We start from the raw sequence: 15833 nt of genomic DNA on the forward strand, positions 1-15833 counted from the left end.
CATGGCCACAGTGAGTTGGCTGTGGCATTGTCCCATTCCACCATCTTTCTACTTCAAAGAGAAGCATGTGGAACCAGTGTGTGTTTTTTTTCCCTACGCCATCTTTCCCTCAAAGAGGAAGGCACAGATATAGCAAAGAGTGAACAAGCAATGCAGCAAATTTGGGCCTAGTGAGAGACGTGAGGTCTTCAAAGAAGACTATGTTGGAGTAGGTCTGTGAGTTGGGGCTTCTTTTCCTATACTGCAGAGGGGCACTTGTGCTCTTTTTGACCTCTTCAACAACATACCAATGAGAAAAGTTGGGAAAAGTTTTATTCCATAAAATGTATTGGTTCTGATATTTGTCTGTGATACTCTGACCATAACAAAGATCTCAGGTTAGCATCAGGGGTGGGATTCTACCAGTTTGCACCTATTTGCTAGAACCGGTTGTTAACATTCTAAGCAGTTTGGAGAACTGGTTGTTAGAATAAATTACTGGCCTAATCCTGTAAGGAAGGCAGGAAGGAAACATTCTGGTGTTGCTTACAGAAACTGCCTCTCCGTTAACCCTATTACATTCTTGCAGGACTAGACTTCCTGTCTCTGGAAATTCTCTGGAGGTTTTTTCCACTCCTTTGCTGGTACTTTGCTTGTGTGGAGTGACCATTCAAAGTTACAATGGCACTGAAAAAAGTGACTTATGACCATTTTTCACACTTACAACTGTTGCAGCATCCCTAGTCATGAGGGGCCAGGCAAGGAGATACATGCCTCGATGTGAGTGATATTGAGTTGGCCATGCCTAGCCAATAACATGACCACCAAGCTGCACCCACCAACTAAGCCACACCCACAGAACCAGTTGTTAAAAAAATTGAATCCCACCCCTGGTTAGCATGTTTAGGTATCTAGATGGTAGATGAGAAATGTATCCAGATTATCTGAATTTTCACTGAATGAATTTGAATAGTTTAGGTCTCAATTGTTAGCATTAATCATGTTCCCAAAACAATCAATACAACACAGTACTGAAAAGTTGATAGGCTTTTTTTAAAAAAAGAAAGATGAAACATAATGAAAGAAAATGGGGGGTGCAATGGGTATTTTTTAAATACACCTATACAATTTTAAATTGCAAATCTGGCTGAGAGATATAATTCACTTCCCATTAAGAAACTAAACTAACAGGATAAATACATTTATTACATAAGAGTGCCAGTATAGATAGTCCTCGAATTACAACCATAACTGAGGCTGGAATTATGATCATAAGTCATTATGAGTATTAAGCAGGTCACCATGTGACTGGACCCAATTTTACAACATTTTTTGCAGTGGTTGTTAAATGAATGTCATGGTCATTAAACAAATCCATGTTACCCAATGGATAGTTTTTATTGGAAACAGGAAATATGTTGGAAACAGGCAAAAAAGTCAATAATCATAGTCATGTGACAGCAGGATACCACAAACAGCAATAAAGATTATCTGGTTGTCAAGCACTCAAGATGCAATCACATAACCACTTGGGATGTGAACATTGTAATTTTGAAATCCAATCATAAGTAGCTTTTGGGAGATCTGTCATAACTTTGAACAGTTGCTAAGAGAACAGTCATAAATCCAAGACTACCTGCAAGATTACAGCTACTGCTACTATCAGGCCTGAACTGAATATTCTTGGTGTAAAGTCAGAAGAGTTCTTTGGAGTTTAATGAAGTAAATTTATAGGTAGTCAATATGTATTCTAATTACATGCAGAGAATGGATAGATTGATAGTGAGAGAAGAACTAAGGCAGCCTGTTTTTACTGGATGGCCATAATTAGTTGTCACTTGGCTTTCACTGTAAATCATTTATAAACATATTCCAAATGTTGTGGCCTATCAATAGTGCATCCAACAGTTAATGAGATACCTTCTCAGGTCACAAATTGAATGTCATATGCCTCAGTATGTTTTCCACAGGCTTTTAGTTCTTGCTTTAGTTCTTTGTGAAAACATTCCTCTATTCATCACAACAATTTATTGCTGGTTATTTCATCTAAGAAAGCAGGCTTATTTGAAAACAAGGTTTGATTTCTTCATTTTGACATTTTCATTGTCTGTTCTTAGAGCACATCTTAAAAACAAATTATGTAAGCATGGTTAAGTAGCTAAAATGTTAGATTGGGATAAGGAACAACTAAGTTTTTATTCAGTTATGGAGTTTACTATCTCAGTCTGATTTACCTCATAGATTTATTAGTAGGAAGACTACAAGACAGTCCATGTGTACTAATTTCTGGAAGATATCAATAACAGCCATAGGTAAAGTTCTGGAGCATAACTTGCTAACAAAATATCCTACTTTCAACATCACCCTGGAAAGACTTATGAGCTCTTCTTTCTGGGACAGAAAAGGATAAGAAACTCAGGCAGACAACTCCCCACAGGTTCTCTCTCACCTCTTCAAATTCTTGCTTATAGATTTTTTAATGAATTTATATGCTGCTTTTCTACATTGGGTCCCAAGTGTCACAGTAAGTATCAGTGGGCCAAAGTACTTAATAGTTTTTTAAAAATGTTTGTGTGTTCCAAAGGTATATTTTCCAAAAGGCAATTGGATTTTCTTGTTTTTTTTTCTTTGAAAACATTTCACTTCTCATCCAAGAAGCTTCTTCAATACATAACTGAAGAACTTTTTAGATGTTTGAAGGAATGAACTGAAGGAGATAAGAAGCAAAATGTTTTCAAATAACTCCCCCCCAACAAAAAACCCAATTGCCTTTTGGAAAAAGCACCTTTGGGACAATCATGACCTGGATGAGTGATAATCTCCATAGATGGTTTTTTTTTCATGTTTGAGGGTAAAATAATTCAAATTAAAATTTTGTTGGAATATTTATTGTACTTTAGACAACTTCAGAGAATAGGTATATATAGGTAGCCCTCAATCTAGCAACCATTCAAAGTTACAACAGATGTTTAGGATCTGGTTCCAAAGTTCTGACAGCTACCTCTTCCCACCCATCCTTCAGTGGTCATTTATGGCTGTTTGTAGCATCCTGCAACCAAATGACTGCAATTTACAATTTTCTTTGCAGAAAACCGGCATTTACTTCTGGGGGTGTTTTTTTTGGGGGGGGGGGGTTGTTGTTTTTGGTAAAAATGCCCCATAGCAAACAATAGGTTTACTTACTGAGCTCAGTGTTAACTTAATGGCCATGGATCCACCTAATGATCATGGTGAATCACAGCAAAAAAGGTTGTAAAATTGATGACCCACTTCACAACTCTCAAAAATTACAACTGTAATGGATACACTCCATTACAGCTTTAAATAGAGGACTACCTGTACTATTTATAACAAACTTCACCAACTTTATCAGGCCACTGTGCCTGCCAAAGCTATACAGATCCTCTCCATCAGATTTTTGCCACATCCTTCAACTATATTGCCACCTGGCCACCAGTATCTCATCTGGAAATTGTTAAATGAATTAATTGGTTAAAAATGGAAAGCCCCTAGTAGCAATGTAATTTTCCCAAAACTTCTGAAAAACAAATTTAATTGGTTGGCTTTACCTCTGGTCTCCCTATCTAAATGCATTAATAATGCATTCCAAATGCCTAAAGACTAAAATAGCTCTACTACTGTCCCTCTTTTTAAGAAAGGCAACAACACATTCACTTCCAATTATCACCTAGTTAGTCTCCTAAGCATTACTAGCTAAGTAGACATCCTTTTTCTGTACATGTTCCTCTGAACTGACTAGAGCAGGATAAATTTAAAAGGTCTTAGAGAGGATTAAATACCAATATTTTACCTTATAGTTCTTAGTAAAAAAAAATGCATTGACACATATATATGGCTCAGTATGTTACCTTTAAAGATTTATAATCTATACCCCACAGTACACAAGATAGAAGTGATAAAGTACAGCTATCTCTTGCTGACATTTGAACTCTGAAAAGGAATGAACCAAGGCTGTATTCTGTTCCCCTTTGTTTTTAATATTTATATGAACTCAATTATCACTATCTTACACATCTATAATATCACTCTTCTAACTCCAGCAATACCCGTGCTTCTTTATTATGGTAAAGTTGATATTCTTTAACTCAAGTCAGCCCTAGAAAAACTTATACCCTAGTGGACAACCTAAGAGAAGCTAGGCTCATAATAAACCAAAATTATGTGTGTTTGTGTTTCTGATAAGGCCAATCAAGAAACCATGCTGAGGTTTTCTTCCACACTGAAGGAACTAAGTTTCTACCTGCTGCAATAAAATGTTTTAAAACCAAGCCTATCACTCAGATATTATACAGCTTCTAAGTATGTGCATCAGACCTATGAGAAGATGACTGTAAAGGGAAAAAAATGCCCTGACATTTCCTCCCACTTCTGTTCACTTGAAAGCTTAAGAACCATTTACTGTGAAAGGAATGCAGCTGCTTAAAATAAGAGGGTTGCTTGCTGGTCTCAAGGGCTAGATTTCAAAGTTTCAGAAGTCAGGAAAAAGAAAAGTTAAAAAGCTAAAGGATAAAAGGAAAGGAACTGCTTGAAAGAAGAAGAAAGCAGGAAGGAGAAAAGAAATAAGTTAAAAGTGCTGTGGCAGAGGGTACCAGCAGTTAGCAATGTATTACTATGAGTTTTGTGTACTGTGTAGGGCTGTTGAAGATTTCCTGAGTATTCTGGGAGGGAGGAATAAAAGATCATGGACCTGAGATTAAATGCTTGTGGTGGAGCCTGAGCAAGTTCAATTTTGGAAAATTTTCTGGCAATTACTGAGCAATAGAAAGCCTGGAAGCGAAGGACTGTGTCCCCAGAGAAGTAACAAAATAAGAAGGAAAGGAGAATTGACATGGCCTTTATTTACGTTTTTCCTCTTTCTGGAAAACTAGAATCCAAAATGATCTACAACTTGTATAGCCTCTCTTGCCTTCTTTTCTCTTGTTCTGCTAGCCATGGAAACATTAAGAGTTAGAGCTACAATTCATCAGTGGCATTTGATATGGCTCTCTAGATAGATTGGAGTAGCAGGATATATACAAGAAAATTTCTATGTCAACAAATTACATATTCAGTAATACCTGTCCAACACACCATAGAACTCTCTCTCTCAGCCTTACTTTAATAATTGCTCTTCATCATACTAGAGGGAGGGTATAACAATACTCCCTTTACAAAGCAAATTTGCCTTAGTGATTTGAAGGAATCTGAGACTAGCCAACACATTTCTTCAACTGTCTTTCTGTAGTAGATTTTTATAACTCTATTGCTAACAAAAAAATCCACCTGTTCAGAGGATAGCTTTATTTGCTTTATATAATCAGACTGGAACCTTAACATCTGTGGAAGAGTCACAAAATTTCTTGCAAGTGTCATTAGCTAATTCAAGAAATAATGTCTTCATTCTGGATTTTATAACCTTGTTACAAATTACAACTAGCTGGTGAGAGAGGGAGAGATGATAGAGAGATATGACATAATGTAGTCTGCTGTAGTCTGTCTTTTTGTTTATATGTTTTTAAAAATGTTGTTTAGAAGTCTGTCTTGGAGATATTGAAAATCTATATAGAAAGATGACTTTCAACAAATCTTTTCTCGTTTAAATTATGAGGAAGATAGAATAATCAATCCCCCCTTGTTTGTGTGTGTGTGTGTGTAATCTTCTAATACAGATTAAAATATACATATGGTTTAATATTTCTTTTCAATATCATCAGTTACCGATATTTTTTCTCTAAGGAATTGATTTTATTATGCCTTTAATCATCATTTACATAGAAACATAATGATTACCATAAAATAAACAACAATGGGTGAATATTGGTTAAGCCAGGCTTCAAAGTTCGAAAATGGATTATAGTGAGTCATTTTGCTCATAAATATCACTGCCAAGACACAGAGAGCAGATTTACTTCAGTCATTAACCAGCATGGCAGCAAAAGACGCTCAGTTTTCCAGATTTGTTCCAAATGAGATATTGTAAGTCTGATTTATTTATGCATCCTCTGATGTTAGTTATTTACTTCCAGAATATCTAATGGTGAAACTTAACTTGGTATTTTATGTTTTAAGTCCAGGGACACTTCTGTTTTAAAGAAACTGTTTTCTCAAATCAAAAGAAGAATATGTAATACTGCAGCTGAGTTCTGAGATTCATTTTTAAACTTCCCAAACTAGCCTATAATCCTGAAATTTGCAAGAGTTGTTCAGGTGTAATCCTTCTCAGCTTTTTCAAGATCAGTCAAGGTTGTCTGGGTGGTGCCAACTGCTGTTGATTATTCTGCTTCAGAATCCCTAAAATGCTGAAAATAAAATAAATATAAAACAGGTGCTCTATAACAGTGATCCCCTACCTTTTTATGCCGCGTGCCCGGTACCGCATCAGCTGGGCACCGCCATTTTTTTTTATGAAAAAGTGCTTCCGGTGACCTCACGGAAGCATCTTTTCATCAAAAGATAGCGGCGCCAGCGCTTCGGTGAGCTTTTCTGGGAGAAATGGCTTTCTACCCGGAAAAGCTCACCGAAGCGCTGGCGCCGCCATCTTTTTGATGAAAGTGCTTCCGGTGAGCTTTCTACCCGAAAAGCTCACCGAAGCGCTGGCGCCGCCATCTTTTTTGATGAAAAGTGCTTCCAGTGAGCTTTCTACCCGAAAAGCTCACCGGAAGCACTTTTTCATCAAAAAAGATGGCAGCGCCCAGCAAACCAGCAGCCCGGTAGGACTTGTTCCACGGACCGGTACCGGTCCGCGGACCAGTGGTTGGGGACCCCTGCTCTATAATGGACTTGCCCCCTACAAACATAAAAAGAGATAGTTGCCTCAAATGGAAGAGTCATCCTCATAATTTTGCCTCAAACTTTGACAGAGATTCCCATAGTTATAATTGTTTTTCCTTAAAGAAATGGGACCAAATATGAGATGATTTTTAATGAATTGGGGACAAGTAATATTCTAATACCCCTGACTTCCTAACATATCCTCATATAAAGCTGAAAAAATATTGGGAAAGAATTGCTATGGTATATTCTCTCCAAGTGGAAGTAATGCCCCTCTAACATCCTGTAAATTTATCTGTGCAATTTTTTTTAAAGGAAATTATGTTCATACTCTCAAATAATTGCTCCAGAAATCAAACCTTGCATTCAAAACATATTTGTGAATTTTGCCAAGAAAAAAAGCTCAGCTGTTTCTATAATTTAAAACTAAGAATTTTCTACCAGTATTCATTAGATTTTTATCCTTTATAGATTTTTATATTTTATTTAAGGTGGTGAACATTAATTATTGTTTTTATTGTGTTAAAATGTTTTTAGTATTTTAAGTGTAATATACACTTTTGAATTGTAAGAGTCATTGACTGAGATGGGCAGCTATAGAAAATGAATAGATGGATGAATCAATTTTCTCCTCCTTTCAGAAATAAAAGAAAAACAATTAGTTGCTTATCTTGACACAAAAATGTGGTTGGGAGATTCCAGGGGAAAATATGTGGTCCTGTGGTAACATGGAGGATACAGGATTTTTAGGCAAGTACTAGCCTTTAAGTTGTACCCAGAAAGGTAACCATTGTAGGGACTGTAATATAACTATCATATTCTCCCAACATCAGCTTCTTATGAGGATCTGGGCTACTATGTTTTTGTAGCAGCTGAAGTTGCTAGATATGTCTTACAGTATATACATTTCTTTTTTAAGAAATACGAGTTAAAAAGAAAAAAAAATATCCCTTACCTTTTCCATTTACCCATCCCTTTCTTTTGAACTGCTGTGCTCTGTGCTTCTAAAACTTAGTTGATCCTGAACTTAATAGGGCCAAGGGGTCCATTTCTGTCACAAAGAGAGAGGGATGTGTATCAGCAATAAGTGCCTCAACCTCTCATACTGTTCCAAGAATTCCTACTTTCCTCTACCTAAGTTAAGGTTGGGGTTATTATGATAAGTACAGTATAAGAGTTTCAGTCAGAGTCCTTGAATTGGAAGATGCCCTTATCTGCAACCTGGAGAGGGCAAATCTCCCTTCCCTAGGAATCAGATTTTCAATGAATATTTCATTTTTTTTTCTTTTTTTCTTCAGCTTGCCAAGCCTGTGTTCATGATACTCCAAATTGAACACTTGACAAATCAAGAAAAGAAGGATTAGTATTTGAATAAATGCAAGTAGGAATTTGAGAGATTAGTTCTACTGCAACTACATTGTATTTAGAACTGCATTCCAGAAGCAGTTCTTAGTCATTCTAAGTAATCTGAGGGCTGTTCTGCATGGCAAACTAAAATGCTACTATTCAGTATAATTGCTGTGAGAAAACTGAGGTAGCTTAAGACAGTGAAGACCTCTTTTTCAATGCCTAGAAAAGGAATGAGAATAGGGGCTCTTCCATGCCAGAAGTGGAAAACAGTGGGGTGGAATGATGAAAAATGTTTTATTTGGTGCCAGTTAACGGCAACAGCAGACCTGCCAATGTTCTCATATTAGTTATACAATTCTCTGGAATGCACACTCTTGGGAGAAGAGAACCAGCAGTGAAAGCTTAACTTTTGTTAAAATCACCAGCAATAAAAACATTCAAACCTTCAATATTTTATGAAAGGCTGGCAATGCTAAGGGCAATCTAATCTCAGAGGTATGGTATTTCAGACTTAGTGGGATGGGGAAAAACTATTGAGAACAGGCAGTCTCACCAACAACTTTGTCTGATGCCATGAAACCAATACCTTCGGCCTTCCGGTATTGAGCTTCCCCAAAGACGGACCGCTGACCACGACTGTGCATGGCTTTGGACCGTGCTTCAGCATCGGAGAGCCCCGGTTGATTGGATTTGGGGCAGAAGCCTTGTAGGGGTGGTGGAGGAAGGGGAGACTGTCGGCTGGGTAGAGGGGAGTCACAAATCCCCTCCCTGACTTGGCAATTACTCCCTCCCAAAGATGCCTGAAGCAGTGGTCTAAAATGGCCACCCTGAAGGGGAAGATTAGACTGGAATAAGTTTGTACAGGAGAGAGAGAAAGAAGCAAACAGCAGGAGGAACAGGACAATATAATTAAATGGAAGATACCCCAAGGATTAACATTTTAAAGAATTTTTAAGGAAGGATTGAAAGCGGCAAAGAGAAAGAGAGAAAAAAAGTGTGAATTGCTTTTAACAGCAGTGGGGCTTTGGACTGTGAAAGGTAAAAGCTAGAGAAGGAATCATCCAGTAAACTTGGATAAGTATATTTTGATTCTATATAAGCACTAATAAAGCTGAACCATAGATTGCTAAAGAGAAAAAAATTAATATCAATTGAATTGGACCTTTTTTTTTTTAAACTGTGGTTTACAAAGCTCTGAATAACTGAGAAGAAAAAAGAAAAGAGGGAGTGAAGAATTAACATAACAAAGAGTGCCATCTAAGTTAAACTTAACTTGTTTTTCTTTTAAAAGACTCTGTTTCTTAAAACTGTAAGGAAAATTGATACAATAAAACAAGAACTTTGAAAAATTGAAACATTGTAACAAAAAGAGCATACTTTAGGTTTCGTAGTGCCTTTTCTACATTATCTTCTGTAAATTCAATATGTAGTAGATCATTGCAGTTAGTTGTGGTACGGCTAGGAAATGTGGGGCATGAGCCATTGATGTTTACAAAGACTGATCTGAAGAATGTGTTGAAGAGGTTGGCCTTAACAGCTTCGTCGCTGGTTTCCGGTTTGCTAGCCTTCGTCGGTGGCAGGGATTTGCAACCGCGCGATCCCTGCTGCGTTCGCCGCCAAGGTTCCCCCGATCCATTTGGATCTGGGGGATATAGCTGCCCGTGAGAGGCAGCTGAAGATAGGGGATCCGGCAAGGGGTTTGGGGGTGCCGCAAACCCCTCCCCAGCCGGCTTAACTCCCTTTTCCCGAGGCAGAGGAACGGCGGTCAGTAATGGCCGCCACGAAGAAAGCTGCAGCCGGGTAAGCAAGTGCAGGAGGGAGAAAGCTGGAGAAAGTGAAAGGTGCTTTTAACCGGGACAAGATGGGAGAAAGTGATTTGGAACCTTGAAAGCTGTTAAGGATATATTGTTCCTTGTGAGAGCCACAAGCTGCGAATACCCTAAAGGGGAAAGCTTTTTTTTCTTTGTTCTACTCTCCTTCCTAAAGTGACAGCGGGGAAAAAAAAATCTTTTTGGCTGTGAGTGGGAAGGGAGAGTGGAAAAAAATCAGAGCAAAATTTGAAAATAAGGAGAAGATTGCCTAGAATTGCAAAGAGTTTAAAAACTTCCAAAAAATATATTTGAAAAGGATTTGTGATTACTTTAACCTCAGAAAGAAAAAGAGAAGAAGAAGAAGGTATTTAAAAGAAACAGTCTGTTTGGATTGTTTGGTGATTTTGGAACCTTTGGAAATTATTTCTGATTAAATCATCTGGGTGGTTGTTTGGAAAAACTTTTTCTCTACACAATGGCATCACCTGTGGATGGATTGGAACTTATATATCAAAAATATGAAAGAGAAAAACAAGGAGGGGAACATGGACTTGGTACTATTTTTCAATACTTAGAAATGGCGGTTTTTATTTATGCGAAGCAGAATGAGGATGATGGGGAGAAAGAAGAAGAAGAAGCCATCTTTGATGAAAAAAGGACTTTGATTGGAGATGGGAAAAAGCAAGAGAAAAAGGAAAAGAGGTCTTTAAGATCTGAAAAAACAGCCCAAAAAGAGAAGAATAAGGTTAAAAAGGGACATTATGTTAAGAAACAACAGAAAGGGGGAAAGCAGAATAAAAGGGAGGTGGAGAGACAAGGGGTTAAAGAGGACAAGGAGAAGAAGAAGCAAGGGAGAAAGGAAGGGATGAAAAGCTCTAATGGTGGGGAGCAAGATATTAAGAAGCAAAAGTTTTTCAGAGATAATGGATAGATCTTATTGTTAATGGGATTCTAGAAAAGTACATAAGATTGCATTTTTATATCTGTATTTAGAAGTAATTATAGAAAATTAGAAATAATATGTAGCTTAAAATGTGATAAAATATCTAACATAAATAAGTGAAATTTTTGTTAAGAAAAAGAGAGTACTGTAATGAAATATGATTCAAGATTGTGATGTGGGGGGGGTAATAATCGTGGAAAGCATAAGTGTTCCCACAAAGGCATGATATTCAATTGAAATGGATAAAATGTTTAAGATATAAATGATTGTTAAAATTAATGATTAGAACATGGTATACTAGCAAAATCTTTTGTGAAATGAGATTTGAAGTAGAAGAAGGAGGAACATTTCAACGAAATATTGAGCTATAATATGTGATGTGGGGGGGGATAATTATGGAAAATAGGGCTCTCATAAAAGCATGTGATTTAATTGAAAAGTAATGAGTTAAACGTCTAAGATATGAATGAATATCAATACTAATGAATAGATTTGTATTATTTTTGATAATATAGTATAATTTTAGAATGTACCAGACAGAATCCCAATGTATGTTATGTATTTTATATTAAGTACTATAAATATAAGGGAAAAAGATAAAGGCATCATACTCCATATAGTGTACAGGAGAAGTATTTCTTCTTTTTTTTAAAGAAGAAAAATAAATGAGTGGCTGGAATAGAACAGACAAAGAATAATAAATATTAGGATATGAATTGAGAGGAGGAAAAAAAATTGAGAAAATTTAAAGGAGAGGAGAAGTTATATAGAAAATTGAAAATGTTAATAAGATATAAAATGGTATGTAAAATGAATATGAAATTGAACTTGTGTCTGTACCAAGAGTTTTAACCCGGGACTAAGCAACTTTCAGAAAAGAGATTTTTTATGCTTTTATGTTTTGTGTTTATGTGTATTTATGTATTGTTTGTCTTGAAAATAAAACTTGTTTAAAAAAAAAAAACAGCTTCGTTGCTGCAATTGCACAAGTTATTAAGGTACTATGAAGCGGTAAGAAGAAACTATCACATGTTAAATGCTGGACTTGGGTAACATCAATAGAAAGATGTCTGTTATGGTTAGGACTAAAATAAAACACTTCCCATCAGTGCACAACAATTGCTTTCATTACAGGAACTGGGGGGAAAAGGATAACTTCAAAAGACATGTGTAAAACTATCACTGAAGATGATAAAAACTATAAGCCTACTCAAAGCCTTCATCAATCCTACAAGGATTCGATATTTGCCAACTGTTATTCAATTGTAGTAGAGTTCAGGAGACCCTGACAGATTTTTTTTTTCAGACTGGTGACATTTTATGAACAGACCATAATTGTCTCCTAGACCTGTCTGTTTTTTGGGAGTAGAGATAATGCAAATATACATAATATTATGCAAATTGTTCTGAAAGCATACTCAGGTTGCCTTTTCAAATGGAATAGCAATGGCAGCAGTGAAAGGTGCTGACAAAAATAATTAACTAACCGAACAGCAACTAAATTTTGCTTTCAAAGCTAGAATTTAAAGAAGTTGAAGCAATTATAGAACATGAAAAAAAAAACTGCGAACAGCAGAAAGGAACCACTGAGATTACTGTTACCAACATTATTCAAGAAAGTCCTTGTAGGTAAAACCTATAATTTTTGTGAAAGTTATCATAAGATCATATGATGTAGACTTCCTTCATAAATAAAAATGTTTTTTTTTTAAAAAAAAATCTCTTGTTACCTTCCACATCCAGGATTATTCCTCATTTTGCATTCTTCAGTCCTTGAAGCAGGAGAAACTTGTGCCTGCCCAGTGACCAAGCTGCAATCTTTCTCAGAAGTAATACTTGTGAATGACTCTGCCTTTACAGCTTTATTGTGGAACATTTTAAGGGTAGCTATTACTGGATTCCCCTGATTTCATTTCCCCTCTCATCCAGTCTTGCTAGCCAAAAGGTGAAACTACTTTTGATAGTTCTGTGGAATGAGGTGGCCTTCAAGGAGTGTGAGGAAGAGTTCTATATTAGTGTTATTTGGGTCATCAGTCAACCCATATTTATAAATATGGATTGACTGATCTAGAAGTCCAGCATCCTGGGTCCAAGAATAGATTAGCTAATAGGTTGAAGTGGAGGTCATGTGGGGAGAAGAAGGAGAAACTTCAAAAGGCACATCAAGGATACTCCTGTCTCCTTTATTCTGGGTCTATGCATTATGATAGATCTATCAACTATGGTTCATGTTAGTAACCTGCCACAAAATCTCTGGTAAGCAGAAACAGCAGAAAAGTTATAATGCACTCATCTGAAACAGAGCCAGTGACATATTTCTTTCCCAGTTTACAGGTTGGTCAAATGCCATAATAAAGGTTTATCTACTACCTACTTTTCCCAGTTTAAATTGGTTTAAATTGGCAGCCAATTAATCATAAAAGACTTTTTGCAGCTTCCAAACTAAACAAACACAATAACAGTACATAAAACCATCTTATAAATACAATTAAAACTTCAAACACAATACATGGTCCCAAAAGCCTTCTGGAAACAATGTTTTCAACTTTTTCCAAGCAGATAAGGTTGAAGACAATCAAACCTCCAATAAGATCTCAGTCTAAAAGGTTAGCCCCATCACACATACACATACAAGACATTCCCATGACTTCCTACATATGGGAGACAATCCCCTGCTTCTCCAGCACTATCACTGTGGTCAGGCCAGGTCTAGTGGGAGATGCAATGAAATTCAATTAAGAATGAAGTTTTACTTGAGAAATGTTTTTGTTAAGTTTATCCCTGTTTTTGTGTTATCTGCAGAAGGTATAAGGTAGAAAGAATGGTAACAAATTGTCTTATCTGATAATTTGCTGAAAGCCTTTGAAAATCATGCACATGTTTACTTAGTATCCACATTTAGTGATATCTATCTCGTTTATGTATGCAGGCAGTATTTTTTGCTGTTATAATTTCACCTTCTGTTTTTCTATTCAATCTCATTTCCTTTAAGATGTTAAAAATGAATGTTTCGCTATAAGAAAAAGTGAGCAGTTGCTGATTTGTAATATCATATCTAACAAGGAGAGGGCCATAGAATGCCAGATGCTTTCAAACAGTAATCTATTTACATGTGTATTGCATTAATAGTGAGATTTTAATTTACTGAGAGAGAGGTGATAGTTCCTTGACTGAGTGGACTTGCCTCTGCCAGGAGGGTTGAGAAAACAGAGGTTCTTGCAAGTATAAGATGTATGGCATGTATAGAGCAGAATGGCATTTTGTTAAATAACTACATAAGACTATGTCTTGGAGAGCAAAAGGTTACGTAACAACATGACCAGAGTAGAAGAATGTTGTGCATTATATAAATATGCAAGGATTTGTCCTTGTAGCTAAACACTGGCCAATTTGAGAGGCTATTAAGATTTCTCCAAGCTCATTCGATGTAGCTGTTAATTAAACATCTGTTCTAAAAAAAGAAATCACATCAGAAAACTCAGGAAATTACACCACAAGAACTCAAGAAGTTGCAACACAGCAAATGACCTAGGATATCACAGCACAAGACCAAGGATATCACAGCAATAAGTCTCACAAGGTCATCACACAACCCATTACCCAAGACTTTACAACATAGGAGGCTAATGGAAAAGAGATCAAAACACAAACGACCGAGGAGATTACAACTCAGGACCCAGGATACCACAACAAAAGAACTTGCAAGCCTATCACACAATCCATTACCCAAGCCATTAAAACACGAGAGGTTAATGGAAAAAAGATCACTACAAAACAAACGACCCAGGAGATCACAGCACAAGATCCAGGATATCTCCACAACAAAACTCACATAGCCCATTATACCAACATCAACTCCATCAACCAATCAAGAGGCAGCAGTGCAGCCAACCAGCCCAGCACACAAGCCCCCACCACCAGTATTTATAGAGAGACGGCAGCTCTGATCACACACTGCTTGCACTGTCATGAAGCCGAAAGCACCAGCCTGAGGATGGCGAGGGGGACCTCACCGAAACGTTGCCAAGATACTCTTAATCTTACACGGGAAAAGACCCGAACACACCTAGACTTACATATACATATACATATACATATACATATACATATACATATACATATACATATACATATACATATACATATACATATACATATACATATACATATACATATACATATACATACATACATACATACATACATATATCCAAAATAAAAGCATCTCCCATCAGTGAAGAGATACAGCAGAGAATCATCCCCAGAGAAAAATCATCCAGATGCCCTAAGCTCTATGGCCTCCCCAAGACACACAAAGAAGGAATACATCTCAGACCCATAGTCAGCTCCATAGGCTCACCTCTACAGAATCTTGCCAAATTTCTCGCCAAACAACTCCAGCCCTACACAGAATCCATCACCTCACACGTACAAAACTCCTTCCACTTCATAGAAACAATAAAGAAACAAAACCTACAACCCAGAGACCTACTCGTGAGCTTCAATGTCGTATCCCTCTTCACCCAAGTACCCATCAAAGAAGCCTTGACAGCCATCCAAAACAAATACAAACCCCCAAACACATCCTAGATCTGACCAACCACTGCCTATCCAATACATACTTCACCTACAATGGACAAAAATACAAACAAATAGAAGGAGCACCCATGGGATCACCCCTCTCACCTGTCATCACAAATCTCTACATGGGACACTTTGAAACCAATGCTCTAGACAAATCCGAACACAAACACAAACTCTGGCTCAGATATGTAGATGACACTTTCGTAATTTGGCCACATGGGAAAGAAAAACTGGACAACTTCCTCACACATCTTAACAACCTACACCCCCCCAAAAAATTCACCATGGAAACAGAAACCAACAACCAACTTCCCTTCCTGGATGTCCTAATTTACAAAAAACCCAATGGCTCCCTAGGACACACCATCTACCAGGAAAAAAAAAACACCAACCGC

The 15833-nt window shown here is 37.0% G+C and overlaps 1 long non-coding RNA gene across 1 annotated transcript in view; it reads left to right on the top strand.

Annotated features, from left to right (window-relative positions):
• The first annotated feature begins 5898 nt into the window (after positions 1-5898).
• The window catches only part of LOC148131131 (uncharacterized), a 318268-nt gene continuing 308333 nt past the window's right edge, over positions 5899-15833 (top strand). Inside the window, exon 1 of the long non-coding RNA XR_015748468.1 lies at positions 5899-5955. This is a non-coding gene — a long non-coding RNA (uncharacterized LOC148131131). The remainder of the gene's footprint in view (positions 5956-15833) is intronic.

The sequence above is a fragment of the Notechis scutatus genome, chromosome 3 (assembly GCF_049901735.1).
Source record: "Notechis scutatus isolate UNSWTSFEM ecotype Mainland chromosome 3, rNotScu1.2, whole genome shotgun sequence".
NCBI classification, from domain to species: domain Eukaryota; kingdom Metazoa; phylum Chordata; class Lepidosauria; order Squamata; family Elapidae; genus Notechis; species Notechis scutatus.